The sequence below is a fragment of the Balaenoptera ricei genome, chromosome 9 (assembly GCF_028023285.1).
Source record: "Balaenoptera ricei isolate mBalRic1 chromosome 9, mBalRic1.hap2, whole genome shotgun sequence".
In the NCBI taxonomy this organism is placed as follows: domain Eukaryota; kingdom Metazoa; phylum Chordata; class Mammalia; order Artiodactyla; family Balaenopteridae; genus Balaenoptera; species Balaenoptera ricei.
Window position 1 is genome coordinate 100808293 of NC_082647.1, and position 26431 is coordinate 100834723.

General features: G+C 41.0%; 1 protein-coding gene across 2 annotated transcripts in view; it reads left to right on the forward strand.

Annotated features, from left to right (window-relative positions):
* POU6F2 (POU class 6 homeobox 2) overlaps nucleotides 1-26431 on the forward strand; it is a 468326-nt gene that overhangs the window by 189088 nt on the left and 252807 nt on the right. The window lies entirely within an intron of this gene.

A 26431-nucleotide genomic window follows, 5' to 3' on the forward strand; every position in this document is an offset into this window, starting at 1 on the left:
CAGGAAAATGATCCAACTAATAATATCCATATTGTTAATCTGTTACAGCATTATCTTAATGCCCACTGATTTTTATTCCCAGAGGAAATTCTGAGATGGACTGAAATCCTCTTTAATTTCTCTCCTTTATTACCTTGATTTTTAAAAGTCATGCTGCTTTTTTTTTTTTTTTAATTTATGTATTTATTTATGGCTGTGTAAGGTCTTCATTTCTGTGCGAGGGCTTTCTCTAGTTGTGGCAAGTGGGGGCCACTCTTCATCGCGGTGCGCAGGCCTGTCACTATCGCGGCCTCTCTTGTTGCGGAGCACAGGCTCCAGACGCGCAGGCTCAGTAATTGTGGCTCACGGGCCCAGCCGCTCCGCGGCATGTGGGATCTTCCCAGACCAGGGCTCGAACCCGTGTGCCCTGCATTGGCAGGCAGATTCCCAACCACTGCGCCACCAGGAAGCCCAGTCATGCTGCTTTGAGAATGCTTTCAGGGGAGAATTGTTAGGCTTATGAAGCATATGCATGAGCTGAGACATGGTCATAAAGTGTCAGGCCCCCCCCCCAAAAATGACCAAACAAACAACAACAACAAAAACCTGTCTGAACAGAGTGGAGTTGACATGTCATAGGTACACATCCACTGCGATGAGTGAAGTGCTATCAAATCATACCATGTTTAGAACTTTTCATGGTGAAAGTATAACTTCTGTGTTCTTCTTGGGCCTATTCTAGGCAAATGGCCAGATTGTAACCAAATACACCTGGACCTTCCACCACACCCACCTGATATCTGACCTGTAATAGCACAGAGAACGGTGTGCGGCACAGGATAACAATTATTTGTTGAATAACTGGATAAATTAATGAAATAAAAGTGAATGCTCAGGACAAAATATTTGTTTTGCAATTAAATTATTTTTTATAAAATGTTATGTCACATTTTGTAAATATAAAGTTGAGTTAAAAGATAAAATATCCCTACTGGTTGTTATGATGTTTTTTGCTCAAGCTTTACGTATTTCTGCCTCTTACTGTACTTTTAACTTTGCATATTGCAGAGTTGGGTTAGTAAAGGAAAAAAAATTAAATAAAACTTAAAAGATACCCAGAATCTTTTGCAAACTACATACTGTATATGGACTGTAGTAATAATTTTATTAAAATAATTAGGTCTGTGTACTATGGATGAGTTCATATAGCCAGGAGAGCTAGAAATTTCCAATATCCTGGCATTGAACAGCATAGCCATGCAATTTCAATGTTGCAGTATCCTTATATGTATTTAATCATAAACTAGGAACGATAGAAACAGAAGATATATTAAGACCTTCCTAATCTTGATTCACCTAATCCAAGACCCTACATATTCCCATAAAATGATTAACCATTTTAAATGACTTTTCAGCAAATCAGAATTGAAATGGAGTTCACATGTATCTTAGATGTATTTTATAATACATTTTATCCTATAAAATATTGCTATGAGTTATTAAATTATTAGCTAAAAATTAAACAAGTTTCCTTAGTCAAATGTTTTAGTAGTTAAATTTAAAGACAGACTATCTGACTTTGGGCTCATTTTAATTTGGGAAACAGTCTGAAAATTATAAGATTTCTATTATTTAGATTTAGATTTTTCCTAGACATTTTTAGTAAGCATCTATCTTTCAGCATTTTTCTTCATTCCAAAAAAAAAAAGGAATAAAAAAGAAAGAAAAGGAGACTCGGATTAAAAAAAATATATTCAACTATAAAACAAAAATAATCCTTCAATTGGTTAATGGCTGTCCTTAATAGACTCCAGCAAGAAATCCAAATTTCCGAGTATTTAGCCCTAGGACACCCATTATTGTTTCTTTTCATGCCGTCTTAGAAAGGAAGAGGTGGTACCCTGTCCTTGGCCCTGTCTGAGGCAGCAGCCCCATCTGCCCAATCTTCTCTTTGAAAATGACTTCAGTCTTTTAACACGTTCAAGTGTTAGAAACTTTTAAAGTAAGGAAGGACTTCCTTATATTTAATTTCCTTCCTTCACGCTCAACAGTTTCATGATTGTTAATTTGCAGTTGCTTTTTTGTTGCTTGTTTATTTGTTTGTTTTTATTGGGAGTGGAGAAGGGAAGCAGAAAGAATCTGGAAAAGTAAAGGTGATTGACTTCATGAAAGCATCGTTTTTATCAAAGAAATGCTTGCTCCTTGTAGAGAAATCAGAAAATCAGAAAGGTGTAAAGAGATTGGTTTTTAAAAAGAAAAAATGGTCCCAAACCTCACTTTCTCCAAGAGATAGGCATTGTTAACGTTTTGGTGTACTGTCTTCTACTTTTTCTTTGCACGTATGTGTTCACATATTTCAGATAACACTGGACATTTGACATCAGATCAAAAACATTTTTCAGTATTACTGTAACCTTTGTAGAAGCAATATTTTTAATATTTTACTTAACATTCCATCTCAGGTATAGTCTATAATTCACATAACCGTTCTCTACTGTTGGACATTCAGACCGTTACCAATTGTTCAGGAAACACTGTGTTAGATCTGAACTTCTACATAAGTTTAATTCCTTGCTCACGTAGCCATAAGCAGCTTACTCCATAGAATGTACTGAATTACTCTTTAGAACTTAATATACTGAATGTGATTCTTAACTAGGATATTATTATTTTCAAGACATTTGACCCCAGGAAGCATAGGAAAATAATACTTGAGGATCAGTTGCTCCAGAACTCCCTTCCATGTTCCAGAAAATTGAAGATGAGAATTACCAAAGTCTTGTTCTTTCAAGTCTCTTCAAAGGTGTAGAGAAATAGAAATATGATATGAGCCACAAATGCAAGCAACAGATATAATTTGAAATTTTCTAGTAGCCACCTTAAAAAAGTAAAAAGAAACAGAGGAAATTAATTGTAATATTATACTTAATCCAATATACCCCAAATATTATCATTTCAAAAACGTCAGTCAATTTAAAAAATTGAAGGGGATATTTTATATATTTTCTCATATTAAGTGTTAGAAATCTGGTTTGTATTTTATACTTACAGCACACCTCTGTTCAGTCTAGCTACATTTCAAGAGAGCTCAACAGTTACAGGTAGCTAGTGGCTACCATATTGGATGACACAACTGTAGTAGAGAGATGTTGCAGGCCAGAGATAAGAAGGTAGATTCCATCTGGAGTTTGAGCTAGCTCTGTCTCTTATTACCTAATCTCAGGCAAATTACTTAATTCCTATGCTTCAATTTGCCTATCTGTAAAATGGGAATAATAATAGTAACAACTGGGTAGAGTTGATGTAGGAATTCATGAAGAAAGTACTCAACAAATGTTCCGTATAGCAGGGGTCCCCAACCACCCCCCCCCCCGCCCGTGGAAAAATTTTCTTCCATGAAACCGGTCCCTGGTGCCAAAAGGGTTGGGGAACACTTCTGTATAGGAATGCTGACAAAGTGTGCTAGTAATCCTACTCTAACTTAAACAAGTAGTTTCAGTATCCTATGATCTTCTCCTTTAATCTTATCACTGTCTTCCCTGAGAATGAATTATTTAGAAGATAATCACTGTTCTCATGCTCTGGGAAAGGCACTAGTACTTCACCCATAGCCTAGATGATCAAAGCAACGTGGAGTCGTGTGTCTCTTTGCAGGGGAGGGTCGGCACCGTCTGAGAACTCAGTCTGAAGGGTCCTGTAACTTTCCATAAGCTTAAGCTCTCATAGCCTGATACCATCAAATATGAGATTCCTAGTTTTTCCTTCTACTAAGATTTTTAACATTCTCAGATTAGAAAGTGTCTCACAATCAATTGCACTTTCAATGTAACATTTTTATTAAGAAGTTATTTCACTGATGCTGTATTTTAAAATCAATGATTTCTCTGAATAGGTGAATCTAATATGCATCTTATTCCCCTATGAGAGTCTCTCTTCTGTGCATCTCCATTGAGTAAGAAGAGCTTATGGGGTTTTATCTTCTATGGTTAGATTACAAAAAGTAATTTTTACATTTTATTTTCAAAATATCATATTTTATAAATAGAGTAAAAATTGTATTAAATTATAATATTAAATATACTTTTAAAATGACCCATGCAGAAACTCTCTCAATGGAGAAGCATAGCCTACTGGGAAAGAATGTATTGTTTTTAAATTAAACTTAATATGTTGCCATTTTGGTGTCGGTAAACCTTGTGAGCTTGGTAAATGTGCATCTGTCCAGGAAAAAAGCTCCTCCCCAGGAACCAACAGAACCGTAGTACGTAGTATCCAAGTTCATTGCGGTGACCTCACCAATGGGGCTGCTTGGCAGGAAACCCTCTCGCTTCCTTTCTAGGGGCCTGACATCTACAGAGGCCCTTCTGGGCAGTGCACACACATTTGTGTCTTCGGTCTATGGCTCATTTCCCTTCTCTTCTTGGCTCTAGTAGAAAAAGGCCCTTTTCCAGATGTTTCTATCCCATTGGAGCATTTCTTTCTGTACCCAAGGCAAACTGACCAAGTGTGTGTCTAGAGCTTGGCATTCTCAGCTGAGTTTTATTAGGGGAATAAAAGCTGGCTTTTCATAATTAAAGAGCTATAGGGTCTGCTCTGAAGGTCTTCTGGAAACCTGAGTTTCTAGGGTTCTGCCTCCAGATAAATGGAGTTACAATTGCATTATGACAGTATGACTATATTCCACTTTATTACAGCATTACTGATCAGTGAAGAAAACCTCAGTCTCTGCTATTGTATCAAGACTGTCATCTTAGGTGCTGTGGAACAATCCTGAAAAAGACCAGGAAGGGTGCTCTTTTTCCATCAGTGAGGTGGAATGGCGTAATGCATTGAGAATATGCATGTTGGTGCCACACTGCCTGGCTTTAAATCTCAATTCTGTCCCTTTTACGAGATTGGGCGTTGCTTTGGCTCTTTGTAAAATGTAGATCAGGGCGGAACTCTCCCCTCTCCTAGTTAGGGTTGTGGGGATTGGCAGAGTTAGTGTCACATCTTTAGAGGAGAGTCTGGCGTCTGAAAAATCCAACGTGAGTCTTTGCTCTTTTATTATTATCCATGGGACGCAGAGGGACCACACAAACGCGCGTGCGTGCGCACACACACACACACGACCAACATCAGTAATTCTCAATTTTTGATACACATAGAAACCACCTGGGCATCTTAAACCATAGACTGGGATCCGCTGGGTCCAGGAGGATCTGAGATTCTGTGGTTGGTACTGGCCTGTAGACCACACTTTTTGTATTAGGGGTCTAGAGCAGATGAAGAACCGTGTTTACAGAAAATATTACTAAGGGTGGAAATTAACATGGCCCCAGTTAGAATCACTCCTTGTCTCTTGGACAGTTCCAGACCTGGCGGGGTGTGGGGAGGATTCAGTACTGGCCCTGCCACTGCCATTGACCAGCTGCATGTTTGATCACTTAGGGCCTGCCACTTCAGTGCATTGTATTTCATTTTTCCCCGTCTTCCAAATGGGGATAATAATCCTTGCTCTAGCTGCTTCACAGGATTGTTGTAAGGGTCAAATGAGAAAATGTATGTGAAAGCTCTTTGAAAAATTAAAAGTGCTACCCCATTGTAAAGGGGTCAATAGTAGCAGAAGGAGGGGTGGGCTGGTGATGGGGAACTCCCCAGAAGAGTAAATCCTGAGCTCTGGCTTGAGGGAGGGAACTAATGGGGGAAACGGCACAAAGGCAGCAGCAGCTAAGTCCAGCGCATGCGGTCCTGTACAAGAGCCACGGTAACGAACATGCTTCCTCAGCCAGGGCTCTGTCCTGAGGAACTGATGAGACAGTAGCTTCAACGAACAGTCGGAGAAAAGGCATAAAAGGAAAGGTAAAATCTTTACTCCATACTAGCTTTTTTGCTTTCGAATCCGGAGAACTTCAGACTTTTTGACCTTAATTTACAGTACAAAACCTGTTGCATAGCGGGACGCAGAATGCACAGAAATATAATACGCAACTGAAACTAAAATTTCTTGAAATAATATTTGCCCTTAATGTGTATCAAGCACTCTATTGCAGTCTTATTCTACTCTCTTCCATTACACTCTCTCTATATATATTTTTAATTAATTAATTTATTTATGGCTGTGTTGGGTCTTCGTTTCTGTGTGAGGGCTTTCTCCAGTTCCGGCGAGCGGGGGCCACTCTTCATCGTGGTGCGTGGGCCTCTCACCATCGCGGCCTCTATTGTTGCGGAGCACAGGCTCCAGATGCGCAGGCTCAGTAGTTGTGGCTCACAGGCCTAGTTGCTCCGCGGCATGTGGGATCTTCCCAGACCAGGGCTCGAACCCGTGTCCCCTGCATTGGCAGGCAGATTCCCAACCACTGCGCCACCAGGGAAGCCCTCTATATTTTTTTAATGCTGGTTGCAACTCACTAAACATTTCACATCCCACTAATGGACTACAACCCACAGTTTGAAAATCACTGATCTAACCTGTCCTGCACGTTTAAACACAGAGTATACGGTACGTCACTTGCTATGTATTCCTCCACTCACTGAAATGCAGCCTCAGTCTCCATTATTCCAATGAAACTGCTCATACTAACATTTCTTCCTCCAATAATATTTTAATTAGCTGGTATATGTTAACATATTAACAAGTCTAGTGGCTGTCTTTCTCTTATTCTCTTACTCAGTCCTTCTAAAGCATTTGGAAGGCAGCTGTGCTCACCACTATACCACCAATACACACCCCTCTAAAGCATTTGGGGTGACCAATTGTACTATCCTCCTACAAAATCTCTCCTTCCTTGGCCACTAGACAGTTTTGAACTCTGAGTTCTTAACTCACTCATTGAGTGTTTTCTCCTTGGTTAATTCCTGGCCTCCTCTTTTCTGCTGTAATTGTGAACCGTTGCTGCTGCCCAGAATTCTGTCTTTAAGCCATTGCTCTTCCAACGCACTTTTCCTGGGAGTTCATCCACTTTATGGTTTTAAATACCACCTGTTTGTTGATTGTTCCTGAGTCTGTGTCTCCACCTACCCCCTCTTCCCTGAGCATCTGGCAGTATCAGCATCTCCACTGAAGTCCCAGAGGCACTTTAAATGTACTATATCCAAACCGGAAGTTTTTACTCCAGGAAAAATACAATGAGGAGAGTCATGGGTTCTGTAACCTGGGTTAGCAGTAATTGACAGTATCCTCTAGACCAATAATTTTCACATTTTCTTAGCCCTGGTGATGCCAAGAGTTCTTGTAGACCACCTTCTCCTACAGCTTCCATTTGCTGAAGAGCGAATTTAAAAGTTGGCATTATTATTCATGATCCACAATGATGTATAATTCCTTTTTTAAGACTTATTTTTATTGAAGAGTAGTTGATTTACAATGTTGTGCTAGTTTCAGGTGTTCAGCAAAGTGATTCAGTTATACATATATATATATATTTTTTCAGATTCTTTGCCCTTATAGTTTATTGCAAAATATTGAGTATAGTTCCCTGTGCTATAGGTCCTTGTTGGTTACTATTTTATATATAGTAGTGTGTATATGTTAATCCCGAACTCCTAATTTAATTCCTTATTATTATTATTATAATACAGGAGATGCTATGCAAATATGAATTATTATTTCGTGTTCCAAACCGAAGTATGAACATTACCATATTCCCAACATCAAACCACTAAGAATCCAGTATTCCACCTACCTGATGGAAAGTCCAGGATTCCCTGTCAATTCTCATAAATGCCAGGGGCCTCCTTTCCCAAGAGTCCCAGTCCTGCTCTGATAGAAAATAAAGAGGGACAATTTCATCTATCTAGTCCATGGGAGAGGACAAACTGGTCCATGTGGATGGACCATTAAATCATGGACTTATTTGCACAGCAGTAGAACCATTATGAAGATTAGAGGCACTCAATCTATTAATTTTTCTTTTTCTCAATTTCGGTTATCTTCCCCCCCTCAGGTGTGGAAAATTTGGATCAATGCCAATTTGTTTAATTGGATTTTTAAAATAGGCACCAAAAAATATCAAGCTGTTCTTTTAAGCTCTTTTAGTGAGCTCGGCCAAATCAATTAAGCAAATGGCTTTCAAAAATACCTGCCAATTCCAAATAAACCTCTTCCCCACTTCAGAGATAGTATATGCCACGGATTACGCAGAGAAAAAATTTTCCTGAATTACCCACTTCTCAACACTGGGGATTTAAAAGGGAAATGCCAACACGATCTCAGCCATGGTGGTGAAGGGGTGCAGCTCTAATCCAGCAGGGCTGTTTTGACAGCGGTTAGGGAACAAGGCAATACTGGCCTGGAGATGCTTCTGTCACCTATGGTTGTGACCTGATTTGTTCATGCCTTTGGTGGGGCACTCAGATTAAAAATGTCTGCACTCTGACTTATAAAACAAGACATTTTTCTCTCCTCTTTAATTTCCTTAAAAAAATACACGTGAAATGTGAAACACCACCTGGGCGGAAGGTTTCATGGTTTTCTTTTTCCCATTGTTTGCCATCTCTCCTTTCGCCTACAGTTTAAGAAACAGAAGCACAAGAGCTGTGCTTTCGTGTGAGCGGTAATATGTAACCAGAACAAACAGAGGACATAGGAAAGGTGGAGAAAAGTTAGATATATAAGCAAGAAAAAGTGAGTTATTGATTTTATTGACTGGTCTGTTAACTTCTGACATTGCAATAAAGTCTTATTTATTTGTATACAGAAGACTCAATTACATAGATACATATCATTTTAACAACTGGGTTACTTACAGGAGAATTGCAGCTTCATAAATAATATAGACCTGGGATTTCTCCAGCTGATGTTTATCCATTGTTACCTAAGGAAGTGGTGATGGCCACGCGTATCTAATATCCGTGCAGTCATTAGAACAGCGTTGCAATTGTCTGGGGGAGAAGAAAGCAGGGGGGGCAAGGAACAAGAGGGAAAAAAGGACAAGAGTCTCAGCCCAGCTAAAATATACAGGAAATAATCCTGGGGTAATCAGATCCAGATAGAGCTGCTCAAGTCTCCTTCCTGCCAGCGCAGAAAAGCTGTCAATGGAGACCGTTGGGTTAAGGGCTCCAGGTCTTTAAACTCCCGTTCATATGGTACAAGCCATTAAGATGCAATTACTGATTTTGTTTTTTAAACATGAAGGGTATGTCTCAAAGGAAGTTTTATAAGAGTAGGGTCAATTACTCCCAAACATCTTCTCCTGATGGGGCAACTGGTGGAAATGGAGATGGACCTCCTGGGGCTGCCCCTGGTCCTCCAGGGGTCCCTGCAGCCTTGTTCAGGGGGTCTCCTGAAACAACTCTTTGTTTAACTGTTAGTTTAATGCATAGCCTCCCTGCTAGGCTATAAGCCCCAAAGGCCCAGGAACTGTATCTAGTCATTATTCAGTAAATATTTGTTGGGAATGAGTGAATTAATTAAGTAACGAGGAGAAGTAGGATGACATAGCACTATTTTTATGTGTCCCTAGCATCTTGTAAAATACCTGCCACCTAGCAAGAACTTAATAATATCATGAAGATTGGATGATCAAAGACTAGGGTTAGGATCCCAATTTTCAGATGAGGTGGCTAGAGCTCACATTTGGTATTGGATTTGGAACTCAGACTCCGATTTTAGGACTCAGAATCCCGCAAGAATAACTCCCCTACAGAGCAAGGACCTGATTGCTCCTGGAAGCAAGTGCAGATAAAGGGCAGCTGCAAGAAAGTACAAACATATTTGGCTACTGTGAATAATGCTGCAGTGAACATGGGAGTGTAGATTCTCTTTGAGATCCTGATTTTGTTTCCTTGGGGTATATACCCTGAAGTGAGATTGCTGGATCGTATGGTAGTTCTATTTTTAATTTGAGGAACCTCCATACTGTTTTCCATAGCAGTTGCAGCATTTTACATTCCCATCAACAGTGGACGAGGGTTCCATTTTCTCTACATCTTTGCCAACATGTGTTGTCTTTTTTTTTTTTATTACTTTTTATTTTATAAATTGGAGTATATCGGATTAACAATGTTGTGATAGTTTCAGGTGCACAGCAAAGTGACTCAGACATACATATCCTAGCAGGTGTGAGATGATATCTCATTGTCCACAATAGCCAAGATATGGAAACAACCTAAATGTCCATCCAGGGATGAATGCATAAAGAAGATATGGTGTGTACATACAATGGAATACTATCCAAAAAGAAAGAAATCCTGCCATATGCGACATGGATGGACCTGGAGGACATTATGCTAAGTGACGTAAGCCAGACACAGAAGGACAAACACTTCATGATTCCACTTATACGAAGTATCTAAAATGGTCAAACTCATAGAAACAGAGTCGAATGGCGGTTGCCAGGAGTTGGGGATGGGGGAGGGGATTTTCTCCTCAATGGGTAAAACGTTTCAGTTATTCAAGATGAATAAGTTCTATAGGTACTACATTGTGCCTGTAGTTAACAATACCTTATTGTGTACTTAAAATTTTGTTGAGGGTAGATCTCATGTTAAGTGTTCTTACCACAATAAAGTAAAATAATATAAAATAAAAATGAAATAAAACAGAATAAAATAGTAAAATAAAATAATGAAATGAAATAAAATAAAATAGAAAATACAAACAGAATCCAGGCTGGGCTCTGAGCAGTCGTTTGCTGTTCACTCACCCATAAGGGCTGTCACCACCTCCTTTTTTGCTGTTGTCCATCTGGTCCTTATTCTGAGTCCACCTGTATATACATCTGTGCTTAGGATCCACTTCGGAGCTAAGTTCTTTTTTGGATTCACATTCAGGTGCGACCCAGCCCATGTATAGATTCCTAGGGATCAATTGCACCATTTTGGCCAAAGCCATGACTGCCAGACATTGCCCTGAAAACCATACCTTCCACTTGGGAAGTATAATTTCTTTCATTCTTCTCTGCCCTAGCTCACACTGGGCTGCATGTGCTCTGTGCTGAGCTCCCTCTGCCCTGGGTCCGAGCTGTGGGCGGTGCCTGTCATCCCCCTGCCCACAGAGCCTTCGCAGACCTCTAGGGGAGGTTGCTGTTGGGCCCTGCTCCATCCCGTCTCTGTGTTCCTCTCCCGACACACCTGCAGGCTCGACCCTGCCCTCGAGGCATTGACAGTGTTTGAGGCGAACGTTCAGCATCTTTGTCAGATCAAACAGCTATGGCCACTGTCCCCAGGCCTGCTGCCTGGAGCACTGCCCGCTCTGTGGACCACAGCCCCGCTGGGCGACACACTTGGCAGTGCGGACCCCAGCGTAGGGCTCTGTCTCCCTTGAAATATAATAGTAATAAGAAAGCTCACCTTCACTGAGTGTTTACTATGTGCCAGAAACTTTAATTATGTGGATTAATGTACTTAATCCTCACTTCAGGAGGGAAGTACCATTTTTATTTCAATTTTACAGATGATGAAACTGAGCAGAGAAAGATTAAGCCACTTGCTTGAGGTCCCACCTCTGGTATGTGGTGGAGACAGCGGGCAATCCAGCTGCAGAGTCCGTGCTCCTCCCCACAAGGCTCTCCTGCTCCCTTACGTCTCTCCCTGGGGCCAGCCTTTACCACTGACAGGTCTCCTGATGGGTGTCCCCTTTCCCACCTACTCCACCCCAAGCCCGTACCACCCCCATCTGCAGACCCAGCTTTCTCTCGGAGAGGTAGAAGCCAAAGATGGGGGGGGGGTCTCCAGTATTTACGGTCTCACTGCCATCAGTGTGTAGGATGGATGAGAGACAGGACAGATCAGAGGTACGGTGACTATGTCCACGGTCTGAGTGACAATGGGGGCAGCTGAAGCAGAGAAGGGGAAGTGGTCAGCCAGGCTGGAGTGCAAGATTTGGGATATGGTGTCTGGCTGTCTCTGGGGGTGAAGCAGAGGGACCAGGCAAAGAGATCTGCTTTTGGAGCAAGTTAGGAGGAACCTGAGCTTTTGAGAGGGGAGATGCTGAGTTTTTTTGGACTTGTGGGAAATGTGCTGTTTAGAAACACTGGGCAGGAACTCAGAGTTTTTAGATGTGGCGATTTTGATTCAGACGTCGTCCTCATTGTCCAGTCTTCCTGCATTTTTTTTTCCTGTACCTGAATTCATTTGTGGATATTGGTTGCACATGTCTGATTTTACAGGCTCCTCTAAAGGGCGTCCTCTGTGGTCACATGCTTTCCTCTCTCTTTCTTTATCAAGATCACTTGTGATTGGATAATCATATGTCAATGTCATTTGTAATAATGCTCCAGTAATAACTCATAGTGACAACCAACTTTGTTGAGCATTTATTTTGTGCCGGGCACAATGCTGGGCTCTTTTCATTTGGTAATCTGTTTCCCTATCACAACTATAATACAGGTGCTATGGCTATCTCCATTTTACAGTTGAGGAAACTTGAGATCAGAGAGGTGGAGTAACTTATCTAGAGTCACACAGATAGCACAGGTGAAGCAAAGATGAAAACGCAAGTCATTCTGACTCCAGGCTGTATTGTCGGAATATTACAGCCTGGCACACACAGGAGGCCTTGGTGTCCTCTTCCTGAACCCAGTTTCACAGAACAAATCAGACAAGGCCAATCTGACCAGGATGGATCAGGACAAAACCAAGATCACCCCATAGCCCGTCTGAAGACAGACAAAACGAGAACATTGTCCAGACCACAAAATGGCCAACTATTCACCCATTCTGGCTAATATGAGTGAATATTGCTCTTTTCCCAATTATGACTTTAACCCCACTCCCTCTTTCCTATCTTCTACACAAGAATTATTAAAATATTCAATCATAACATAGTTCTGACTTCCAGATAGGGTCCAATCCAGAGCAAAGCCCCACTTCTTCAAACCCTCTTCAGAGTCACTCAACACAAGCCCAAATCTGTGTCATCTCTTCTTACTGTGATGCCCCATGGTTCCCCAGGGTGTGCATTCTCCCTCCTGTCAATGAGTCTATAAATCAAGTTCAACTACATGGTGGTCTTTGACTGAAGCATGTTGATATACCTAAACACTCCTCATTATACACATTCTTAGATTTGCAGACTGTCCATAGATTTGCTTATGGTGCAGCTTGAACCCCAAAACTTGACCACATGTGGGTTTGAATCCCAGCTCCTCTTCCTCCTCCTCCTTTAAAAAAAATAAGCTGTGGATGTATGTCTGTTACTTAAATTTTCTGAACCTGAGTTCTAATATCATGGGGCTGGTATGAAGATGAAATCAGGTGACATATGTAGAATATTCTAGTCTGTTGCCAGACTGATGCTCTACAGCTGTTAGTTTCTTTCCCCGATCCCTTCTTGATTGAATCTATTTCTTCTAAATAAGGCATTTTATCCAACTATCATATTCCAGTCATAAAAGTCTGACCCACCAAATCTTGACGATATTTAGAGATTAAATGTAAAATTTCCAGTTTATGCTATTGCTTGTTCTCTGTGCCATAATTTATAGATATATAAAGGCCAATGAGTACTAAAGTATTTTATTCATTCTGAGATACACAGCTTTCCTCCTCATAATTTAATGTGACATCTTAAAGGGAAAATTTTAGGATAAAAATTGGGATGTGTCTTATAATCAGTGTCATGTCATGGTTTAACTAGCAGCTTGTTTTCTTTCTTAGTGCAACATAAAATATTCATGAATTTTACATCTGTAGCATCCTAGATTTGGTATATATTTTTAAATGACTGGACAGCGTTACTTCCACTATGTCACCTTTTCACCATTGAGTTAGCGGTCGGCTCTGTTTTCTACTTCAATTCGGACACTACCGTTCTAAAGCCAAATGTAAACTCAAGAAGTAGATTTTTAAAGTATTTGGACTTAGAACCTTACCGTTATAATCTGAGTCCAAGTCATGTTTCATAGGCATAATTTTTATAATGAGCTCTGACACAGATCCAAAAATAAGTTAATATAACAAATGGAAATTGCTATGCATTTGATCCTATCATATAATGGAGTTAAAATAATGATGAAAAAACAATCTGAACAAGTTCTGTGAAGCTTTTGTTCTATTTGACTTTAAGTGGAACAAAATCTTCCGAACAAGAGGACAACAAAATAATGCTTTGCTAAATGGATAAAAGAATATGACCTAAGTCTATTAGTGATAGAACACTCTATGAATGCACTCAAGTTAATAGCATCTTTTAGCAATAGATACTTTTTCAATTACAGTAATGCTAAGAAATAAATAGGCTAAGTGAGAGAAAAATGGTCAGAGACACATGAATTGGACTAGTTCGGCTGTTTGGTTTTTTATAACCAATTCTCGGGCGGGGGGATATCTAACCAACTATTAACTATTGATGGGTCATTAATTTGAGTTTTTATATTCTAGATCTACTTAATCTTATTACAGATGCAGTGTTTCATTACCCCATCTCCAGAGAAGGTTTTGCAGCACTTGGCAATTTGTACACAGTGAGTTGTGTGACATCCTTTTCTTCCTGCACCAATCTTGTGCTGTCGTGCTGTCATAGACGCTTCATTACTGTAAGGGCTTGCTAACTAGGTGTGATGCTACAGTTTCATGCAATGTAGTTCCTCTGGGGGTATTTCCTTCCTGTCCTTTGCTGAGTTCTAAATGACCCCACTTTCACCAATCTTTAGTTGCATGCAAGAGTGATTGCAAATTCTACCCTTTCAGAGTATCTGTGTAGAAATGCAATTTTATTTCAGCTTAAAGGGGTTTAAAATTTTTATTCCCCCTTTTTAAAGTGGCACTCTGGCTACTTTTGCAAAGAATGTGGCGCTCTCAGGGTAAATAACTGAAGTAGAGAGGCCAGACTCGTACCTTCATGGGCCCTCACCATGGAAAAGCAGAGCTATGGGTATGGAAGGAGAAAGTGTCAGGAAAATCATCATAAATCACAGAGCACGGGTATTGGGCTACATTTGGCATGAGTTTTGCTGTGTTTTAAAAAGGATAAATCTGCTTCCCTTTAAGAATGTAGGAGCAGCACTTCCCACTGTGACGCTCTTCCCTGGGCGTCCTCCCACCAGCTTGCACGGGGTGAGACGTGCTCCAGGGTGATGACTGTGATGGAGCGTGTGCCTCTTGAACGTTTGCTTTTCCTACATTCTCACCTGCCCCTGCCTGACTTCTGTGAGAAAGGATGTAACAGTCCACTGCCAATGTCTGCTAAAAGTTGGGCGTTTTAGGTGCACGTACACTTTAAATGCCACCCAAGGGAGGAAAGGAGGGAAGGAAGGGAGGGAGGGAGGGACGGAGGGAGGAAGAGAGCTGTAAACTCAACACCAGTGCTTTTCACACTTCACTGTGAGTATGAATCACCTGGGGGTTTTCTTTCCACGCAGATTTTGATTCCGTGGGTCTGAGACCTGCAGGTCTGCCTTCCGAGCAGGGTCCCAAGCGGTGCTTGTGCTGCTGGTCCAGAGATCACGTGGAGACCCTAAACTACATGCGGCTGTCATTCTGCTCATGATGAGCATCATTTTACAGGAGACCGGGGTGCTTACTTCTTAGGAGCTGGTCAGGACATGTCTGGGGGAAAAGTGGGGCACAGTAAAAGCCTGTCTCCTGCCATCATGTTCCATTTTCCTTTTTCCATCACCCACCTCCCAGACCTGGAGGAGCCAGGGTTCACTGGGTACAGAAGAAAATATCCCCAAAATACAATTTCTGTCATGGTGTGGGATTTATTGTGTTCTGTCTCCCTGGAACATTTCATCTGATACCTAGGGTAGTGTAAGTGTTGTTGGAGTTGGATGGAATTTGGTTCAAATCCCAGTGCTGTCGTTCCCTAACTGTGTGACTATAGGTGAGTTGTTTAAGCCGTTTAAACATCAGTTTCCACAGCTGTAAAAGGAGAATGATAATCCTGATAACACAGGGCTTCTTTGGAGATTTAATGAGAAAATGTAGACAAAATACTAAGCAAAGTGTCTGGCCCATAGTAAGTATTTGGTGAATGCTTATAAAATATTTGAGCAGTGGAGTAGTCTAGCTGATACAGATGTGGGCCTTCCATCAATCGGATAGCCTGGGATGTAGTCACCTCTCTGTCACTAACTAGATATGTGAGTAATAAAACTTAGTATCCTGTATAAATGGACATAATAATCATAAACACCTTACAGGGTCATTATAAGGGTTGATAATATATGCAAAGTAATTAATGTATTACTTGGCACATAGAACTTTATATATAAAGATAATTATACTGATGTCTCTACAAAAGGATAGGCAAAAGAGGAATTATTTATTCAAAAGAAGAAACATTTTAGGAGTGTTTGGTCAGATATTTCTTGTGCCTGGAGGAGTGAAAGGAGAGGGCTGCTGTGATTCCTCAAATCCTACCAGGTTGACCAGAAGCTCCTGAAGCTCACAGAGAAGCTCTGTGACAGACCAGTGTCCCTCTGCAACAAAGCAGACACTGGGCAAAGGGAGAAGGAGAAAGAAAAGTCCGATGCAATGAGTTTTTCATTAGTCTGAATTGCTTCAATTTAAAGGATTTTCCTTTAAACAGAGAACACATTCTTTGGTATGGGAGAAAGGCTTTAAAATACCTTTGTTGTAGGATCGTGAGAGTGCATGGCAGTTTAAAGAAACGTTTTTACTTGGCAAAATCAAATGCTGAGATCTTTCTATTCGCGTGATCGTTAACGGGCTTCTTTAACTGGACTGCCCTGTGACGTCTCAAAGTCTGGGAGGGTCGACAGTCTGTGATGATCCAGTCGCCTGCTCTTCACAGTCACCGCGGACCGAGGGCCACACGCTTTCTGTACTGAGGGTCTCCGAGATCTTGTACCACGTATGTTATCAGAAGCGACTGCACCCAGAGGCCATCATTTCCAATTGAAATAATGATTTCTTCCGTTGTGGCTCATGGTAGATCATACTCTGAACGTCAGATCAGCAGCCTCCTTGCTGCTGAAAGGTTGTGCAGAGTTCAGACCTTTTGAAGGCATGTAGGTTTAGGAGAAGAGGGGAAACATACATCACTGTGGTTTCCAGCTGACTTCAGTCTAAGCCAGGAACTTGAGCTCATGTAACCACGATGCAGCTCTCTCTATTTCACCCTCAACTCCTTCTCAGACTTGGGGTCCAGGTATCTGCATGCTCACCTTGTTTTATTGTGCTTCACTTTCATGTGCTTCACAGTTACTGCATTTTTTTTTTTTTTTTTTTTTTTTTACAAATTGAAGGTTTGTGGCTACCCTGTGTTATCAGATGATGGTTAGCATTTTTTAGAAGTATTTTTAAATTACGGTGTGTACATTTTTTTTAGACGTAATGCTATTGCACACTTAATAGACTACAGTATAGTGTAAACGTAACTTTTGTAAGCACTGGGAAACCAAAAAATTTGTGTGACTCACTTTATTGCATTATTTGCTTTGTTGTGGTGGTCTGGAACTGGACCCACAGAGTCTCTGGGGTCTGCCTGCATTGGGGGCTGCTCAGCTAAGAACCTCAATAAACTGAAAACAGTTTAAAACCTCATAATGGGACTTTTGATGGGGCAGCTCATTAGGTCTGGGGGGCCTCAAAGAGAGCCTTGCAGATATTAGATACAAACTCAGTTGTTGCTCTAAGAGGCTGGAGGCTGGGCTGTTGCAAAAAGAATCACAGTGACCTCTACCCTACGGCTTGTCCCCCCCCCCCCCGTTACTATAACGAAGGTAAGAAAAAATGGACTAGTTCCCCCCCCTTCCGCCTCATCCTTCTACCCCAACAGACACACACGCACACACACACGCATACACACACACATGCGCGCACACACACACGCACACACACACAATTTTAAAGCAGATTAGTTATCAGCTTTGACCATTTTTCAAGCATATTTAAAGTCAGTTCTCAGTCATTCTTGCACGTTTTACCATGGGTAGGTAACTTGGGGGACCTTAAAACTAGGCCAGGTATTCCACCTGAGAGTGTCTTGATCTCATCCCCTTGTTGTCAAACTTGGCAGCTGGTCAGGAGGGAAAAAAAAAAATCTGTGTTTATTGTTAGTGAAAGTGTAACATTGTTAGTAAAATAGGTCTACAACGGAAAGAAAAGACATCTTTTCTATGATTTTTCTTTTAAGGAATTCATGCCCTGTCTCCCCATTTTAGGAACAGGTAACTGAGAATGGATAGAAAACAAAACAAAATTTTATCTTACTTTTCCAGCACATGTGGTCACTGATAATAACATGATGATTTGTAAGTTTGGTTTCTTGTTGGGGAAAACAAGCCACATCTAAATTCCTCTATAGACATAAACACTCTTATCAGAATTTACACTGATTTGGAAGGTGGCTCTCAAAGAGTTGTAGGTTTACGTGCAATTTTTAAAACTTGAGGATCCTTGGAGAGAAGGTCTCTTGGGCAGGGCCTGCTTCATGGGCCATCAACCACTGCAGGCACACAGGGCTCGCCACCCAGCAGGGTCCCACGTGTGGAGTTTAAGGCTCTGAGATCACCATCTTGAGATTCTTAATAATTTATCTTTGAAATTGTGTTTAGTGAGTCAAGTCCAATGGGACGACAAGAGCGTGGGGTCAGAGGCAGGGAGGCTTGGAGCCTCTGGCGGTCCCGCCACTACCTCCCTGCCTCTGCAGGACAGGGCAGTTCTCAGCCACCTGCTCTCTGCCCTGGGTGCCCCGGGACCCCCGAAGCTGGAGAGTAGCCGTCACCTTCTCCCTCCTGCCCTTCTCAGTGTGCTAGACTCAGGTGCAGGGACAGTCATAGGATCACCATGCCTCTCATCCCATCCAGGTGCCCAGCGCAGCCCAGCAAGGAGGTTGCGACCCCTTGAGTTCACCCATCTGCCGTGGATTAAGGCAGCAGCCCTGGGGAAGGGGGCGATTGACTTCCCAGCCCCAGGTTAGGGACTCGGACTTGCATTTGGCACTGAGCCCCATAAATTATGTAGCCAGCCCTCACGTAAGGTTGAGCACAGATGAAGCGTAGAATCAAGCTCCCTGCATGCGCATAAAAACACAGGGTCTACGCGATCTTTGTGTCCAGGCGGCCCGTACCAGGGTCCCATCAGTAGGTTGAGAGCAAGGACTTCATCCCTGGATACAGTGCAGTGGTGAACGTGGCCCCTAGCAATGACCTTGTCAGAGGAAGTGTCCATTTCCTGGGAGAAGTGTGTTGAAATTAGCAAAGCTTCTTAGATCAAGAAGGGCATTTTAAAAATGAGACAAATCATTTTCAGGTGGTTTAAAATCTGTTTCTAAATCGTTTCAGCACACCCTGATACACATCTCCAACATTTTAAGAACAACTTACCTAAACACCAACGTACATACATAATACATACATACATACATACATATATGCATACATACACACATGCCGAGGCCCAGAGCTGAGCTGCAGGAGATACAAAGGTTAGTGAGAAAGAATCTTTGCCCTGAAGGAATTTATACTCCTGTAGAGACAGCTGTGCTCAAGCATTGATCCGTACCCCAAAGCTCTCCACATGCCAACAGTGTGTCGTGGAATTTTGCTTAAGTATATTTGATGACTGTCTCTTTTTTTCATCTCTTTTCTGAGAGGAAGCATTTACAGAAATTGAGAACTTTATTGGCCTGGATATCGCAGGAGTTCAGCTCTGCTTTTATGAGATGGATGTGAAAACAAATGATAAAAAATTGTTGGAGGAAGACTGAAGGGAGATATAGGAAATTTTGAGAGAACAAAACGTCTTTAAAGGTTTCCAGAGCACTCATAGACTAAGTCTACATGGAGGACTGAAGCAAATATTGAATAATTTTGGTAGATATTACAAAAACATCTTCAGATAATCAAGTCCAAATAAGGGATTTTTGGGGTTTCTTGTTCTGCTTTACCTAGATATCTCTAATCTCCCTTTGACTTTTAATGCTTATGTACAGCCTTTAAATAAAGATCAGCACTTAAAACCACCGAAGAAAAAATAAAATAAAACCACTGAGGACCTAGACCCCTCACTCAAAGATAACTGGATTTCTCTCCATCAAAGGCCAGATAAGTCACCTGCTAGAAGAATAAAGGAATCCATTCTTCCCATTAATGTCATCAGACATTTACTGTTCTACAGGCCTCAATGGGTGAGGTTACAAGTACTTGACAACAGAACTTGCAAAAATGCACAAACCCTAAGTTAATTAATGAATGTTTAATTTTCAAGCGTGGCTTATCTCTTTAGAGTCTCCAGTTCCACCAGGGGTCTGTGTAGTGTTCTGGACGTAAATACATGTGTGGCCAGTATCATAAAGAAATCTCAACGGGCAATAAAAAATGGCAGACAGTGGCAGTGACTTTGAAAAGATTTTTATAGACACCTCCACTCCCTCCTTGGCATTTAGTAATCTTGAAGAAATTGAAAGAAAGGGAAGTTTAATTTAGAGGGGCCTTCTGCCCCACTTAGCTGGGTTCACATGCCCAACATGAAATAATAATGCATTCAACTGTCCATCTTATAATAAGCAACCTCTGCCTCACCTCACTCCCCAGTGAAAACAGCAAACAGTGGGTAGGAAAGGTATACATACCAGAAAAAGCTGAGGGATCCCTGTGACCTTCTTGTGATTGTTTGTGCTAATGCATAGCAGACAGAAACCCAAACTCTCCCTCTGAAGAATCGATTTGTTAAAAATGCATTGGTCGTTAATGAGGGAATCTCGTGCACTGAATATTGGAGGATGGCCAACTGAAAGTGGAACTGGTGTACTCCGATGAGCCATTCATATGTGCAAGTCTGTTTTCTCCTCAATCTGCCCCAGCCCTTGTATCCTCTTTGCAAAGGCAATGGGGTAAGGATCCAGAAAGGAGTATGCCCTCTCAGGATTAAAAATGTTCTATTTGTTTCTTAAAATGACTTATTTGGAAGAGTCAACTCCAAAAAGACACGTGGAGGCAAGGGGTAATGGTGGAGGGGGTCGGATTTAAAACTATCCTGGAGTGCACATCTGTTTCACTCTTAGAGTTGCTAAGAGGTGCTGCGTCTTGTTTGCCTCAGTTAATCAAAAACTCTTATACAAAAAGAAAATTGTTTTAATTTGCAAAAGAAAACTAACTTACTATGAGGAATGCAGTGATGGTCATTCAGGAACTCTGACCTTGACTTGGCGGGGGGCAGGGTGCAACTTCAGAGGCTCCCCCAGTCAGGAAGTTACTAAAGAGAGGAGCAGGGGCCTAGGGTATCACTGCCCCCACCCCAGCTACCTAGATAGTTCAGGGTCTCCAGAGCAGAGAGAGCGGCCAGCAGATTTGCAGATTTTGGATACAAGATCAACACTGGAAAGATGGTGTCGAATGAACCAATGCTCTGACAAGCAGGCATTTTAACAATTAAAATTAAGTTTTATTGCTGTGTACCAGCCAAACTCCTAATCAGCCTTGCAGTGTCTCCAACATTTATGACTTATCCTTTCCTTAGCAGACTTCTATCAGGGGTCCCTGTGTTTACAGAAGTGACTTCTATTATATAGCTACTTTATTTTATTTATTTTTATTTCCTGGTCATCTTATTATTTATTTTAAAATTAAGCACTCAAAAATTAAAGCCCAGGGCTTCCCTGGTGGTGCAGTGGTTAAGAATCCACCTGCCAATGCAGGGTACACGGGTTTGAGCCCTGGTCCGGGAAGATCCCACATGCTGCGGAGCAACTAAGCCTGTGCACTACAACTACTGAGCCTGAGCTCTAGAGCCCACGAGCCGCAACTACTGAGTCCACGTGCCACAACTACTGAAGCCCACGCGCACCGCAACGAAGAGTAGCCCCTGCTCGCCACAACTAGAGAAAGCCCACATGCAGCAACGAAGACCCAACACAGCCAAAAATAAATAAACAAATAAATAAATTTATTAAAAAAAATTAAAACCCATTAATACATTTTGATAATGGAAAAAAACTGAATGAAGATCCAAAACTGTAAACGTTATAGAAGACTAATTCATTTGTTTTTCATCCGACAACATTCATTAATTGCTACTGATAAAGCTAGAAAAGAAATAAATATAATGTAGCTATTTTAAATTTTTTTATGATCGCTTTTATTTATTTATTTTTGGCTGCATCGAGCAGCATGTGGAACTTCCCCAACAAGGGATTGAACCCAAGCCCCCTGCAGTGGAAGCTCAGAGTCTTAACCACTGGGCCGCCAGGGAAGTCCTTATGATCCCTTTTAAAATCAGTTTTTACTCCTTGAAGTACCTGTGAACATTACAACATAGATGCATCTGACATAGATTGCTAAACTAGAAGGCCACCAGGATTACGATGGAAGCATGCTCCAGGTAGAGGAGCTTGGAGGGCCGAGGGAGTAATGCTGGCTGATGAGCCATCTGCTGTCGTAAAGCTAATTGTGTGGCGTCCTCAGTGCAGAGGAGATTCATACTTGCCTGAGCAGCAGGTAGGCCACTGTTTTCTCCCCGTGGTCTTCTATCACCAGTGGCGTTTTACAAAACGTACACAGGAGCCACCCTCTGGATGCTCTGAAAGTAGCCTCATGAGGGATGTGAACCTCTGTGTGTTCAGGAAGCTCCACAGCCCATTCTGATTCATAGGCCTGGGTGAGAGCTGCTGGTCTAAGCTATGGTCTGGGTGAGAATTTGGGAGCAATTTGCCAGTATCTTTGTGCTGTATTACCTGGTTATGCTACCAGGGACTAAAGGAGGGATTATCCGTGAGCATCTCACTTCATAGGCTCTTTAAAGACCTGACCATTTAGTTCAGATCCAAACATTTATCAGACGGTACAGAGCACACTGTTAGGGTGGTGTGTGAGGAAACACGGACAGCACACATAGGCATGGGCGTTTGTGTTGAGTTACGTGGGGCAGGTAAATATGATGGGCAAATTAAATAATACTAGATATTGTATTAAATATAAATGAAATCTTATTAACTAATGGTAGTCAAGAGAAAGAACACTTCTGTGGCAAGCATGCACTGTTCCAAGACATTTACAAATATATGTGCTCATTTAATCCTCACCGTAGCAACCCTATGAATGACATACAATTATTTTCCCGGGTTTTTACAAGAGGAAGCTAGTGTATATATAAGTAAACTGGAAAACCAGCACAAGTTCACCCAACTAGTTAAGGGGCAGGGCTAAATCTCAATGCAAGGAGAGTTTCAAATTTAAGAGTCCTTGCTTTTAACCTGTACACCAAACTGCTTTTAATATCTAAATTGGAATAGATAACTAATAAGGACCTACCATATAGCACAGGGAACTCTACTCAGTACTCTGTAATGACTTATATGGGAAAACAATCTAAAAAAGAGTGGATATATGTATATGTATAACTGATTCACTTTGCTGTACACCTGAAACTAACACAACATTGGAGTAAATCAACTATACTCCAATAAAAATTAAAAAAACAAACAAACAAAAAAACCCCAAAAAATCAGAATTACAGTCGAATTTGCTAAGAAGCTAATAATTTAGAGATAATTTCCAAAGTTTATGCTAAATAAGAGTAACTAGTGAGGTGGATGCCATACCTATTTTAAAGGAATTATACCAGCCCCCAGTTAAAAGCCCAGCCTCTGTTTCCACTGAGTGAATATTCAATCAATGTGAATGATGCCTACATTAAGGGCAGGGCATAAAGCAGTAACCAGTGAACACAGGATCTGCCCTCCTGGAGCTCACAGTTGCTGCCTGAAAAGCCTAGACTCTTAAATTCAGAACAGGCCACAGAGAGCTTTCTGGGCTTCTTTGATCTCCTTGATCTCCTAGCATATTTCCTAGGACCCTGATCAGGAGGAACCTGCCCAACCCACTTAAGTTCACATTTTCGTATCTGTGCCTGTACCTCACCTCAAATTCTCTGCTAACTTACGGCTGAGCGCTGCTTCAGAGCTCTCTGAAACTCTTAGCCAACGTCATTTATTCATTCTGACTACTGGATCCCCCCTCTGGCTCTGAGAAGGCCCCTGATTTGGGAGCCGCCTTATGACCCCAGACAGATTAGTTTATGGTCTTACAAGGTTAAGTGTGATACATGTGTTTGGGGAAAATGGAGATGTGCATTAAGAAGAAACATTACTTTTTGATCCAGGCAGGAGAGCATACATAATCTCCTCTAGAGCCTGTGAAAGACTTCATTTTACACATGAAATTGTGTGGAATTGTCCTGGACTGCACTGAACATGGTTTTTGAGAATAACCAGCCTCAAAACAAGCTGCTGTGCACTGGTGAGAGCCTCCAGCAACAGAGAATAAAATGTAAGCAAATGTAATCTGTGTCAAATTACAGGTAACAAAGACACAATCTTGTTGACACAGTGCCTGGATGGGACAGATCCCAAACATTACCATGATGTGTCATTAGGAACAGAATCAAAAAGTGAGCCCGGTATGCATGAAAGAAGTATGAGACAGAAGGGCCTGGCATAGTATAGAAAAATTTTTTGATTAAGATATATGTTTTTTAATTGTATAAAAAGATTTTTCTCTTTCTTTTTGCATTGTCAAACTTTTTCACAGTCAGGCATAAAAATCCATGTCTGGCAAGCATAAAGAACAAACCAATTTTTTTAAAACATTTTCATAAACTAAACCAAAGCAGATTTTTAACCATTTGAGAATTTACATTAATTGACCAAAAGATCACTTTGGGACCTGGTTAGCTCTATAAAAGTAAATAAAACTCTACTGGGAATTCTAAGGCAAAATAGGACTTGGGTCTGTAAGAACTGAAGTTGTGAGATTTACACTGCATAATGCACCTCCCAGTTTAAAATGCCCTGCTACTCAAGCATGATAAATAAATCAAATATAAAAAATTTAGAAGAAAGGTCTCCTGCATGTTATGGGGAAATTGTGGGCACCTTATGATGGGCCATCTTACCCTTGTTATTAAATGACAGCGATCATTAAAATGCCAAACATATTTTGACAGAATTCACTTTAAAAAAGGTCAGCAAGTCTGTGTTTTTATTAGTTTGTTCCAAATCAATTTAGAAATTTCAATAGAATGCTTGTAAGTATTCCCCAAGCAATGTCCATTCTTGACTTTCGGCACAAAGAAATATTACAAATTAATCAGATTTTCAGATTTCTGCATAATGGCTTTGCACATTTATTGCTTAATCCTATTATAAAATGCTGTTATGATTGACACATGGCTGTGGAGATGGAAGTCAACTGAATAATATGTAGCAGTCAATTTTATTTGTAGCTTAATGTGCTGAAGTATTTTTTTCCACATTTCCATTATTTATAAGTCTGTCCCTTTGGAGAATATATAGAAGAATTTGTTTTAAATGAGCTAATAATACCTTCTTTAAAGTTTATAAGTGTGACAGAATCATATCTTTTTTTTCTTGGTCATCCATGGCACGCCAGTAAACAAGGTTTGAATTGTCTTCCACTTGCTATTCATAGGACAAACATCAGGAAAGAGGATCTTGTTAAGGATGGCTTGGAATTGGATTTCAATCACCAAGAAAACAAAAGCTACCAACTAAGACCCCTCAAAAATGGCTGCTAGCTTTATTTATTTGTTTGCTTGCTTATTTATTTATATATTTATTGTTACTGCCACTATATTACCTTCTATGGTTTGTCCTGAAACAAAGCACATAAGCACACACAGAGAAACAGTAATGTTTAAGAAAGTTTGAAAGATCTGCTGTCTTGGTGGAATTTCATTTTTCAGGCTTTAGCATCCAACAGGATTCTAGCAAAGGAAGTACATTATGTTCTATGCTTACCACAGGGGGGATCCCTGGGGGTAGTGTGGGGGTCAGTTAGCACCCAGGAAATTTGCTTAAGGAGATGCATGTGCTTTTTAGGACATAAGGGGCCACCAACAAGGACCTACCGTAGAGCACAGGGAACTCTACTCAGTATTTTGTAATAACCTATAAGGAAAAAGAATCTGAAAAAGAATGTGTGTGTGTATATATATATATATATATACACACACACACACACACACACACACACACACACGCACATATGTATATGTATGTATAACTGAACCATTGTGCTGTACGCCTGAAACTAACATGACATTGTAAATCAACTATACTTCAATTTAAAAAAAAAAGAAAAGAAAAAGGCTTTGTTTTTAGGAAAACGCATCCATAAGATTCAGTACCTGAAGCGTGTATGGAGAAAGGGCTTAAGGGTACGAAGCCATATTAAGGGATAATATAGATGTGCTTGGTCGTTTCTGAGATCACGCTTTCTCTGGCTTTGGGAAATTAGATTAGCTGTTGCCCGCCTATGCATAAAGGATGCAGTTTCCCACACCGGGGCCATGTTGGCACACCCCCTGCAAACTGATGTATAATGCAAGCCTATTAGTGCGACTGATGATGGTGTCACTTTCTTTGCTGTCACAGCCTTCTCCCTCCTAGAATGACTTTGTCCATCCCCAACGTCCGTTAGCATAATGTATGCAGTTGACAAGTGATTTGAGCACTGGAGCTATTGGTAAAGCACTCTGGCATATCATCTGTGCCTTAATGTTATGTGACATCTCAGGAAAATGGGGTCATGGGCAGTTCCCGGGC